The sequence below is a fragment of the Marmota monax genome, unplaced genomic scaffold (genome assembly GCF_021218885.2).
Source record: "Marmota monax isolate L192 unplaced genomic scaffold, Marmota_monax_Labrador192_F-V1.1 WCK01_AAM20220418_F8-fsc00026, whole genome shotgun sequence".
Classification (NCBI taxonomy): domain Eukaryota; kingdom Metazoa; phylum Chordata; class Mammalia; order Rodentia; family Sciuridae; genus Marmota; species Marmota monax.
Genome location: NW_026693108.1, coordinates 18689919 through 18703487, shown reverse-complemented (window position 1 = coordinate 18703487; position 13569 = coordinate 18689919). Strand labels below are relative to the sequence as shown.

General features: G+C 35.8%; 1 long non-coding RNA gene across 1 annotated transcript in view; it reads left to right on the top strand.

Moving 5' to 3' along the window:
- Positions 1-335: 335 nt before the first annotated feature.
- Positions 336-13569, top strand: part of LOC131424575 (uncharacterized) — an 88996-nt gene continuing 75762 nt past the window's right edge. Inside the window, exon 1 of the long non-coding RNA XR_009227856.1 lies at positions 336-546. This is a non-coding gene — a long non-coding RNA (uncharacterized LOC131424575). The remainder of the gene's footprint in view (positions 547-13569) is intronic.

The window sequence follows — 13569 nt, the reverse complement described above, 5'->3', positions numbered from 1 at the left end:
AAACCAAAAAACCTTAATGAAATAACTAAAAGATTAATCCGTTAAAATATCAATCCAGTTTATGAACTAGTTTTTACTCTAAAGATTACCAGCAAAACTTGTGAGAGTCAGAAGTGGTCTGTGATGGAATTCTACAATTCCATTTACATTTACAGTGCCCCAAACACAACAAAGACAGATTTTTAAAACAGGTTGAGATCAATTTGTTCATGCCTTGAACATACAAGTTTTCACGCATTCCAATTTGCTGTGTAGTGTGCTTCTGCCATCTACTGGAGGAATGACATATTGCAGTTGCTATCACTTTTGCAGCAATTAAAGCGATGGTGGTTAAAGCATATTAACCAGTTTAAAGACGGTTTCTCTGGGTTCTACTGCGTCTAAAAAGAGACTAAATTGACTCTTCAAAGATTTCTAGGATAAGTGGCCTCCAGTGACCCTACCTCCCAGTATCACACCTGGTATAATCTCCTTCAACTGTGGGCTGCAGCTGAAATCTTCCAAGATAAGAGACCTTCAGTAATGCCTGAGAGCCTTTCTTTTATGGTAAGATTACTATTTTTTTTTTCCAAAGGTACATTTAAAATTCTAGGTTACTTGTTAAAAATGTGTGATACCATAGAGAGACAAAAGGAAAAATCTGGATTTCCACAAGCTGAACACCTAGATAACATATAGAAAAATGCATAGTTATATAATATCAATATGGATGGACATTATAAAGGATTTTCAGTAAACATTAAGTTTGGTTGAAGATTTGTTCTGACTTTTTCTATAAACATGATCAATTGGATAATTTCTATTTTATTTCCACAAGAAAAGTTTTCCATATGAATTTATAATAGCATTTAATCTTGCAGTTCTTTGAGTTTAGTAGAAGCAACAATATTACCTCATCCGAAAGGTGAAGACAGTGAAGTATTCAGAATTGGTAGCTGGCAGACTCCATGGTGGCCTCCAGTGACCCTACCTCCCAGGACCCACACCTGGCATAATCTCCTTCAACTGGGGGCTGCAGCTGGAATCTGACAAACAGCCCCTCCTCAACTGAATGTCAGTCAGAGACCCTTTAATTGAAGTCTTCACAACTAGTCCTTTGCATTCCCCAGTTTTAGGAGGAGTCCTACCAAGGTGTTTTAGCCAGAATCCTTCATTCTGAATGTTGCCTGTGTGGGAGACACCCCCTGAAGTTAAGTTTCCTTCTCTCGAGAACATCATGGAATCCCTTACCCCTCCCCCTCCTCTCTTAAGGGCACCAAGCCAAAGAGCACCAAATTCAGAAGTTTTCTTGACCGATCCCGGAAGGACACAGTGTCTGCTCGCGTTCCTGAGCCACCCTGCCAATCAGCACCCGCCACGTCACCTACTCAACCCTTCTTACGCGGAAGCTTGCAAGCTCACACTCTCTGCCTTCCTCCTCTCTTCCTCTCTGCTCTCTACCTCTTCTTTCTCTTCTCTCTCTGCTCTCTGCCTCTCTTCTTCCCCTTCAGGCAGTCCCCCAATAAAATCTCTTGGTTGAATCTCCGACATGGGTGAGTCACTCGCCTTTTACTGAATATGTCTTCACTATTGAAACATGATCAGATCCGAATTCCTCATCATTATATCTAATCACCCTCACCTACGTTCAGCAACAAACCTGGTTTTGCCCAAATCCTGGCCCCCACTGATGTTTCCTCTTAGTAATTTTCCATCTGCCAGTCCCCCACCACTTTCACCTCTACTCTGCTCCAGCTATAATTTCCTCTTTTTCTTCTTATATTTTAGAGTTGAGCCCAATCTCCCTTCATTACTACTGCAAAACTCTAATCCAGGGCTCTCTATTCCTATGAATTAATAATTGTCAAGAACAATTTCTTTCTTTAAAAAAAAAAAAAACACAAATAGAATCTGACATTCCCTGATTTACAATGGCTTGATGAACAATTTTTCTCATTTACAATGGTGAGAAAATACAACCATCCAACCTCTGTGTTTTTCATTTTCACTACATTGTCCAATAAGTTGCGCAAGATATTCAACACTCTATTATAAAACAGGCTTTGTTTTGTCCAACTGTAGGCTAATGTAAGTGTTCTGAGCACATTTAAGGTAGGTTAGGCTAAGCTATTATGTCTGGTATACTGAGGGCACTAAATGCTTTGTTGACTTATTATATTTTCATCTGGGTGGGTTTATCAGAGTGCACCCCATGGTAAGTCAAGGAACATTGGCACCTCAAAAAGGATGGCGTGTCATTTCTGAGGTTTGGTTATAGAAGACTTGGTTTCTGTCTTACTAGCTCTCCCCACCATCCCCTCTCACATTCTGTCTATGTGTGCATGTCTGTCACGTCTCCACCCCCCTTCTTTCTTGCCAACTCTGACAAAGCAAACCTCCTTTTTGCGAATGATCTTTGTGCCCTGTGGGTGACAAGGAACCCAGGAAACCTCTGATCAACAGCTTTGAAAAATAAGGCCCTCAGTATAACAACCCTGAATCATATCCCAGCAGATTAAAAAGAGAAATAAGAGAAGAAACAAATGATGCAGTGCAACCAAAGTGCCAAGCAACTATCTTTGCAAGCATCAATTAGGTAAATAAGGAAGCAGTTCAGTATAGTGATGAATGAAGAGTGTGAAAATATGCACATGAGCACAATGGATATAGATAATAAGCTCAATGTGGAAAATGCTGAAAGAAGAATATCTTCTCTGGAGAAAGACCAGAAAAAAGTTCATGGGACATAAAGCTTTTAATATAGGCCTTGTAAAGAAGTTTAGGATTCCAAAGTGGGGAGAGAATTCTGAGTACTGTTAAAACACGAAAAAATGTACAGAATTTAGCAAGTGTGGCATATTTAAGGGTGGTTAGTATATTGAGAAATATCAGGGACTAAATCCACAACAGTTAAAAGAGGTTAGAAGAGACCTGAATGCCAGATCTGAGAAGACTAGATTTAATTAATTTTGAAAGGATTCCTTGGAGTTCTTAGAGAAGTAGAAAGCTTTAATCAAATTAGTATACTGAAATAATTATTTTGCATCAAGTAAACAATGTTTTCATATAAATTTGGATAAAATTGTAAAATATTTGAAATGGACCAAAAATATTATTGGATGAATTCAGTGGCAAACTACACATGCTGAGAGTTGGGATTTAAGCCTACAATGACCTAGGGGCCAAATCTAGCTGTCAGCCTGTTTTTGTATAGCCTTTGAGCTATTAATGATCTTTATAAAAAGATCGTAAAGCAAACAAGATGAATATGTAATAGATACTCTATGAAGACCACAAAACCTAAAATATAAAATATAAAAAAAAATTTTTTATTGAGTACTTTACCCAAAATGTCTGCAAATCTTTGGTCTAGAGAATACTTTTTCAGGTTCTGTATTAAAGGGTTTTGTACATTTCGTGACCATTTAAAGTATTTTCTCTAAGTTGTAAAAACCAATAGCAGTGTGGATAATTCTTGTTTATAAGCACAAAATCATTTCCATCTAATGAAAAAACATTTTATTACTCTCCCTTACCCCAGGTGTAAGGCATTCCCCAAAGGTAAAAATCTCTTCATGGGCCAAATACCCTCCTCTGTTCTTCTGGACTGCTTGTAAATCTAACTGACTATCTCATTAATTCTCAAGTTACATAAAATCTTTGACCTATGTTCAATATTTGGCCTTTATATATAACTTTAAGCAATATGGGGGTTGGGGGAGAAGATAAATCAAAGCCAATTGAAAGCACCCCTTAGACTTAACAAGTCATAGTTGATAACATTAAACCCCACTGAACTCTGGATTTCTCTAGTTGATCAAATTCAGTAACTCCCAAGTACATATGGGGTGTAGAGGCTAAGCAGTTAACCTAGCATTCTAATGTATTAAATCTTGCAGCTGTTTTGGGGTGTCATGAGATGAAGACTGGGCAAAGTACTTTGATATAGAATAGCATCCTTCCTACTGGTTGTTCATCCAGTAAGGGACAGATAATGAGAGAATCCCCACCAAGTAAACATTTTAGCAAAAATCCTTCACTGAAACACGGGAAAGCAGAGTGCAGGAGGTCAAGCTGTGTAATTAGGTACTTTGGTGAATCTCCTCACAGTGTCCTTTTCCAAATACATTATGTGGTAGATACTGAGGTTTTCTCTTTTCTTGAAAAACAAGTAACTTTTCTCCCTGACCTTTTGATGTCCGTTTTGGACCAAAGTAGGCCTTCCTTCTCAATGTTCTTCCTTCTTTCTCATCTCCACCTTTTAACTTCCATACAAAAATCCTTTTTGATGGTTCTTCAATTGGCTCTTGTGGTTCATTAGAATCAATTCAGCAAATAACTATTTAGTTTTGCTCTACAACAGAAAGGGCTTAAGCCTTGAACCCTGGGTGAGTTGATATTTGGGTGTTTGAGGAACGTACTGGTGAGATATTTAAATTCTGTAAAATAGAGGAAATTTATTATCCCTATTACAAAACTCTAAATTAACTTTTCATGTTTCTTACAGATAATGGAAATGGAATTGGGGGAAAAGGGTGTGGATTGATAGGCTTTTAAGGGAAAGTAAGAATAAGTTGGCATTTTGTGGGATACAGAGGGTAAAACACAACAAGTGGCACACAGGTTCTTCAAATACATCCAGCCTGGGCCATTGGTAATGATATTAACTGACATGAGAATTCACAGGAATTAGTTTGAGGAATCATTTGAGAAATTGTTTTGCCTTTGTCAAAGTGAAGACCAAACATTTGTAGCAGTCATTAAAGAATAATATCCAAGATTGGGCCGGGGTTGTGGCTCAGTGGTAGAGCGCTTGCCTAGCATGTGAGAGGCCCTGGGTTTGATCCTCAGCACCACATAAAACAAATAAAATAAAGGTATTGTGTCCAACTACAACTAAAAAATAAATATATTTAAAAAAGAATAATTTCCAAGATAGTGATTAGGAGTCTTCAAACTCTCCCTCTCTAGTTTTTTTAAAATATATAATTGTTGTAGATTATGGTTGCCCCATTGTGCTATACAGTATTATAACTATGATCCCTATTTCTCTGTTCTCATACATAAATAAGTAAAAATATTATGTTAATTAAAGTAATGATATGATGGAGGAAATATATTATTGTGAAATATTAGAAATTTTTAAACTGGATACCAAATGGAAAACAAAATTCAAAGGTAATGATTAGGTATTGGAGAATAAATAACACATCCCATCCATACTACAGATAAATCGTACGTTTTGGGGTACTTATTTTCCCTTTAACTTAAGTCTAAAGTGAGAATTTTCTATGACCTCATAGAACTTCTCTACAATTTTATTCTTGGACCTGAAGAACAACTAAAACTTTATGTTCACATACCTTTTTATGTTTTGAACATAATTTTGGAAGTTCCTTATTTTTAAACAATTATTCTACATAGCAAAATATCTACTATTAGTCTCTGAAGGCTGTGTATCTTCCCTGATGTTTATTAACTACGCTCATGGGTAATGCATTCCTCAAAGACCAGCCTGCAATCATAGAATATTTTTTATCAGTGGAAGTTGATATCCAGGAATAGACAGAATAAGTCACATTGTATTTACTTTATCAGACCAATGCAGATTTTGAAAAAAAGATAAGATCTCATGATTTTTAATGTGATTGTGTCAATGCTTGATTATTTTGCTTTTCATTGCAAGCATAAAAGGGGTATTTCTGAGTAATAAATAAATAATATTTTCAAATATATTTAAAAATCTGCTTCTCTATTGCTTACTGGGCAAAAAAAAAAAAAAAAGTCAACCTCAGAGTTAAACATTCCCTATTTCCCCTTTTCCCTTTGTTATTTTGTACAAAATACAACTTCATTTGGAAAAGAGCAATGTTAAGGTTTTTTAAGAAAATGGATTGTATCTAACCCTTGGCAAGCCTATGGAAATCAGCACTCAGTCGAATGAATAATATGAATCCTAGTTTCAGGACTTGCTTTAGGCAAAATATGTCAAGCAGGCAATCTCGCCTTGCCTCCCCAGAGACCAGGGTGAGAATCTGACAGGGTAGAAACCAGAAAGCACATTACCCTCAAACTGAAATATTGTTTAGGCCCAGCCATTTCCTATTCTCTTTAAGAAAACGGAGACCCACACACTGTGTGACAGTTAATTCCTTTCAAATAAATTTGTTTTTGTACAGATCCAGTGGTAAAGAAAAGATTAATCTTTAAGCAAAATACCAAGAAAAAGCATAAACATGCTTTTTTTCCCCTACCTGTTGTAATGAATTAAACATTCCTTTCTGAGGTGGAACAAAGTCTTAGCTGCTTTTGAATGGCCTGGAGCTAATACAGTGACATAAACTCAATTTTTTTTTTCCATTTAACTGATTTATTACAGTTCTTCAGCATAACCAGGAGCCCATTTCAAATTAAATCATTTCACTACTGTCAGAACTAGAATTTACCAAACAATATTTGAAATTCAAAAAAAATATTGAGAATGAATCCTTAATGACTTATTATACTTTTTTTTTTAAACAGAAACTTTATATGATGAAGCAAAGGATCTCTTAGGGGCGTTGCATGAAATTAATCATATACACTTGGTTTCTGGGAAAATAAATCTATGTGGTTTTTAAAATTATAGAACTAAGGAGTCTTTTTGAAATCATGTGCCAAGGTAATTAAAATTTAAATTTGCAAGTAGAAAACACAAGACTTTTGCATACTAAATCTGCCTATTTTGCATGTAGTTATATAAGGCAAAGCCTTCAACATTTTTATGCTGGCAAATATCTAATCTTTGAGATTCCCCTTTTATGCAGAAGGATTTTTTATAATCTAAGAATACTATACTATGTCATAGGCATGTGTTAGCTCCAAAATCAAACTGAAATTAAGCCCATGGCTTAATTATTTGTACTTACTTACATAAGTCTTATATTACCAATCATTTAATGAGCATTTTGATTCTACATTTTGTCTTTTTTTAAAATTTTTCTGGTTACTCAGGCAGACAACATTATTGGCTATTAATTACATATTGGCTAATTTACTAAAAAAATAAATATCTATTTAGTATAAGACTTGAACAAATGTAAGTATATTTGAAACTGTAGGGAATGGAGACATTTGGCTTTTGATTGAGGAGTTCTGAGAGAGTAGAAAAAGAATGGAAGTTTACTCAAGCACATACCATTCAAATCTGAGATCTATGCTATTGGCAATTGGCCAGTTTGAGACTTGATTTTCTTATCTGTAAAATGGGGCAATAATATAGACCTTGCAGATTCAACCAGATTGAAAGTCCTTATCAGGTAAAGGAAAAAACACATATGATTAATTGTTCAATGAATTGATAATTTCTTTCTTTTTTGTCTCCTGATGTCTACATAATGGAAGTTTGACAAGAAGTGACTTGGATTCACATGCTTTCTATTTGAGAGAAAATTTTCTTTGGTTGTTGAATAGATACTTGGGAATATTTTATTTTATCAATAGAATACAGAACATCTCAGCTTTATTGGATTCTTTATTTTGGTCTCAAGTAGACTCTAATTACAAAATCCTGGCGCTTTAAATCCAGTAATCTTGCATTGCTTGACACTGAAATTACAAGATCACCACTCTCACAGTTCACTACAATTATTGGAATAAAATCAACTATTTCTCTGCTTTGATGTCAGAATTAAATATCTACAAATTCTCTGACAAACTCAGTCAGTTTATGTTCAGATAAGTACTAGAGAGGCATAGTGGTACCTAAAACAAGTGGAACCAGGCATCCAAAAAGTGGGTTTCCTTCCCATCCTCAAATTGTCTTGGATTTGCAGTTTCTTTATCTACAATAAAGTCCTCCAGCCTGTCTACCTTACACAGTTATTAAGAATATAAAATATGAAAACACTACAATTTTTAAAGAGCTAAACAGAAAGGTAAAAAAGTATTTGATTTCAGCAAATTCAGTATGAAAGTTTACTATTAGAGAATGTGTGCATCTATTCCTATTCCACAAGAGAAACCAGTACCATGTTTGGCCTGTATGGCCAAAATATCCACAAAAACTACACTTTGTAAAAAAAAAAAAAAAAAAAAAAAAACAGAAGGAAATGAATATTTCCTTGTAGAGACACATTTACCTTGCTAAGAAAGTAAGAGTGAAGCAAAATGAAGGAGAAGATTTATGACAAAAGGGTAGGGTACAAAATGAGCCTTGAAGGAGCAAACTGAGACAAATTCGGCTACTTTGTCAAGTACTGACCTTGGTTATTAGAACACCAGATTAGGAAAATTTGATTTTACCACTGAAATGGTCACCACTGGCTTCCTTGCCAGGAGTAAAGAGGTCATTAGTGTCCCTGGGGAGTATAGTGAAACCAATCCTTCACAGACTCTGAGAGATGACTGTGTGTGTGTGTGTGTTGGGGGGGAGGAATCATTCCTGCAATTGATCCTGTTGACTACAAGATCTTAAGGAACAAGAGAGCACATGAGTGAGCACACACACACACACACACACATACAGAGCACATCATCTGCCTACTGATACTATTTGAATTTCTCTTTTCTTTCTTCCTTTTCTCTTCAAGACATATGTTTAATAGATAATAGATAGAAATAATAATTGGCTTCTCTTTATGGAGAATGACTATATGTAAACTTTAACCAAAATAAGGAGATGATGAGCACTGAACTTTCTAAGTAGTGCTAACACAAATTCACAGATATATCCCTGTGGCCAACAAGAGTGATTTTATGTTCCTCTTCCCCATCCAAAATTCTAATTGAAGTGGTCAGATGACTGCAATACGATCAGTTTGACATTTTAAACTGTGTTTACACGAATTAGTTTTAAAAATTCTCAGTTTTTCAACTGACTATATAGTAGATATTTCACATAAGGATGAATATTTTTAAATATCTTTTACAATATTTTAGGGACACTAAATCTGTTTTGAAAATTAACTTGGTCAGAAGTATTCAGGACTATTTAATAAGTAAATGGACAATGACATGTTTTGATACAAAGCCAAACAGCCAAAAGAGTGATTTCTTTCCTCACTTAAAACCACTGCCATATACACTTCATTCTTGTTAAATGTCTATGCCCACCCTCTGCTTTGGTGTATTGACAAGAATGCTAAAAAAAATACAACTAGCATATAGATCAACATCGACCCTCCTAAATGTTCTGAAACTTCTTCCAAAAACATGCACACATTGCAAAACCCTATGCATTTCTAATTTACTACAGTTCAAATGCTGGGCTATATATTCTTGGTTCTGGTCAAACACTATGGAAATATTTAATGGTAAAGATAAACCAAGCATTTCTAGCCTGTCACTTTCAACTGAGATCGATACAGTGTAATGATGATTTAGGATGCTTCTTAGTTTAACTTAAGTAATTTTCCCTTTTCTACTTTGAGATTGTAAATCTGACTAATTGCTTCACACTCTCTAGAACTGCTTCTTCTAGCTAAGTATAATTGCTATGTCTGGATTCTCCTTTGCCTCAAGTCATTTTATGGAGGGCTTACCTACCAATCTCATTATACTTCCAACCCATGCATCTGGCTTTGTGCTGTTATTTACCTACTTCAGTATACTTGATAAATTAAATCCAGGCCTTGTTAAATTTACTCCTTTAAGGCACAAATATCACAACTTAGTATGGATTAAATTAAACTCATAGGCATTTTGCTTCTTCCACAGTGGCAGAGACATTCGTTGACTTCAATTTGACCATGGAAATACCAAGCCAAAGGAAAAGGAATAAGGCAATTTGTGAAATAGACGAATTTGGAGAAAGACTTTTCCAGGATAATTTTGGAAGTGGAAAAGTGAATATATCCTATCATTAGTTAATCATCCCTTAACTATAAAAGTAGAATGCATGGACAATAACAAAGAAAACAAGATAAGAGTGGTAAAGAAGTTAAGAATAATTGCCATTTTATGGGAGCACTCAATTGTAAAGAGTTATTTTGATGGGCACATAGAATTGTCCTTTTTAGTTTTTTTTTTTTTTTTTTTTCCATTTGGACTGAATTATTTTGATCCCCTTAAGAAGAGCACTCCAGTTTGATGAACTTTTCTGTTGTTTTGCTCTTGTTCTCACAGCTGGAAAGAAGGACAATCCCCTGGCTCTCTGTCACATACCTGATTTCTTTGAAGTTCCTTTGGTTGCTGGTTCCCTAGGAAGATTTTATCTCTTGACTGTTTCTCTCAGGTGAAGCCTTTGAGCAAATTCATTTGCATCAGCACTGAGGTGTCACTCACCTGGAACAGTCCAAGGGGTTAAAAAAAAAAAAAAAGTTCTCATCTCTCTTGCTCTATCTTTGGAGCATTTCTCTGTAGAAAATGTGCTGACCTAAGAGCATGTGCTGCAAGAATGCACTCTTTAGAACATGGTGGGAAAGGTTGAAGTCAGCTCTGAGATTTGAATGTTAACTAAAGCACAGCCTTTTGCAGGGAAAACTGTCCCTCCAATCAAAGCTTTGGGACATGATGTAGACATTTTGGTTTTCCTACAAAGAACTCTTAGATGCTAACAAAAATGGATGTTTCTATATGGGTTAGTGTCAATTCAGGGGAAAAAAATAGAACCAAAAAATTTTAAGAATATTTTCAAAAATATAAAATGTGATCTCTCAGAAATACATTTCCCTATAACCTTTAGTTGGGAGGTTCCTTGATGGATGGGAAACCAGAGAACAAACAGTTCTTTGTCCATAGTAATTTCATACTGCTAGCTAAAAAATTAATCCAACAACTTACTTTAAAGTCACTTAAAATGGTAAAACTTGTGGATCTTACTGTTTGGGTGGGTTGATAACTTAGGAGTGGCTTACTTGAGTGGTTTTGGCTCCAGTTTCCTGACAAGGTGACATTGGCCAGAGCTGCAGGTCTGGAGAGGGTTGACTGGAGCTAAAGCATCCCTTTCCAAAATGGCTGACCCACGTGCCTGTTAACAGACGGCTAACACTCACGTAGCCCTTGGCATAAACCCCTTGCTGTTTTGACAGGATCTCTCAGTTTCTTGCCACATGGACTGCTCCACAGGATTTCTTTATGTCCTCATGGCATGGCAGCTGGTTTTTCCCAGAGTAAGAAGAAGGTCACAATGCCTTCTGCCTCAAATGTCACACTCTGTCACTTCTACCACTTTCTATTTGTTAAAAATGAGTCACTAAGTCCAGTCCGGACTCAAAGGAATGAAGTGTAGGGGTCTAATGTTTAAAAGGTCACACTTAATTCACCTACAATGAACGTACTTCTCACCCACTAATATTCTGACAATATTGTACTTGTAATGGACAGATTTTAAGATGCTCTCCATGGTCTGACTTTCTGATGTTCATGCCTTTGTGTAATCCTCTTCCCTTAGAGTGGACAGAACTGTTACTTGTTTCTAACCAATAAAACATGGGCTAGAATGTACACAATTATCTAGGAGTATGGCACCTTTCTTGCTAGGTCCCTCTCTATCTCTGTCTCTGTCTCTGAAGAAGCTAACAGACATAAATCCTACTGCTCCAAGGAAATGGATTCTGCCAAAAACTGAGTAAGCTTGAAAGCAAATCCTTCCCTGGTTGAGCCTCCAGATGAAAATCCAGCTTTGGATGACAGCTTCACTGCAACCTTGCATAGGGTCCATCTAAGCTATTCTTGGCCTTCTGCCCCACACTTTGAGATAATGAAAGTGTATTGGGTTAAGCCACAGACCATGGTAATTGTTATGCAGCATAAAAAAACAAATGCAATATTGAATCCTGAAAAGCCAAGTATGAGTTAGTTGTACTTAGAAATAAGCTTTTTCTCATCCAGAGTATCAATATCCTCATCTATTAATCAAGGGGGTAATATTAATATTATGAAGGGTGCTCGAATTATTTTATGTCATGAAATATTACATGAGAAGTTAATATACAAAACAACTAAAATGATCTCTTCTTATTAAGTAGAGGGAAAGGTCCTCAAATATCTACTCTCCCACCTTAGAAAATAAGAGTTAAAAGAAGTGTGGATTGAGTATTTGGGGACTAGATCGCTTTTAAACTATCCAAATTCTTCTAGCCTAAACTGGTTATAATTTTTTGAGAGACCCAAAAGAGAGAGTAGAATGAGGAATGGTTATACACACTCACTTACAAGGTAGACAAGGAAAAGTCCAGGCAGAGGCTATAGAGTTTCTTTTGTCACTGGATGGCTGGAACATACTGTTGCCCATCTTTTTCCTCTTGGGCATGTCTCTTTGAAGTGTAGGGCAGAGAAAAATAGTAGACTATTTATTCTTCATTATATTGACCTACAAATAAATTGTATATCAAGGTCCTATGGAGTACCATTACCATTAAACACAGATCAATCGAAACCCATCAGTGAGAAGACATGTTGGCTGCATGTGCATATATGTGGGGGCACATGCTTGTTTAAGCAGAGGGATTGATAGTATGGATAACTGGCTTACTAAATTTCACCAATGGCCCAATTTTTTACTCTTCCCTACACCCACACTTTCTGTAAGGGAGTTTGTAATTTCTTTAAAAGTGGAGCATATTCTCTTGCCTCTCAAATTTTGGGTTTGGCCATATGTAACTTACTTTGACTAATATCGATTGGGCAGAAAAAAAGAGTATGCCAGTTTAAACAGCAAAGATAAGATACTTTACACATGTTCTCTTGTTCTCCTTGGGCCTCTGTCAAACTCTCATGTGAAGATTATACTCCTAGTAACCAGTTGGTCCAGGAGGATGAGAGACACAGGGTAGAACCAACCCAGACAACCCAAAGACCTTTGGATGGAAATAAAGATAGTCAAGCTGCCAGCCTGGTCACCTGAGACAGCCTAAATCCACCAAGTCTACCAATTCACACATCCTTTAGAATAACTGATTACTCTTTCAAGTCACAGACAATGCAGCGACAGAAGAAAAGAAGAAAGTCATATGCTGAGGTTGCTAGGTTCTATGGTAAGAACAAAACTTCTTTCCATAAAATTGTGAAGAGGAAAAAAAGAAATTTGTTCTAGTTTTGCTGTCACACCTCAGACTGCAAAAGTTATAGCCATAATGCATGGTAAGTACTTAGTTAAAATGAGAAGGCATTAAATTTGTGTGTGGAAGACATGTACAGAAAACACATTCCAATTGTTATAAATATTCTATTTTATTGTTGTTGTTAATCACTTACTCTGCCGAATTTATAGATTACACTTTATGTATATATAAGGAAAAGCAGTATATATAGTGCTATCAAGGGTTTCAGGAATCTATAGGGGGTCTTGAAATATATCCTTTGCAGATAAGTTGCAACTAGTATATTAGAAATCTTGAAAGGCCAAGAAAAATATAAAATTGATATTATAAATATAATAAAATAAAAACACCAAAGTATTCCACATAGCTAATACATTTATCTTTACAAAAATATTACTATCAAACAGGAGGTTTTAGGATCTGCACTCTGTTGGGGAATACATGTTTATTATTGCTATGTCTTCCAGGTGGATTGACCCTTTGTTATTATGTGTACTACTTTCTATCTTTAGAAATTTTCTTGCTCTGAATGCTATTTACATAATATTAATATAGCCACATTTGCCTT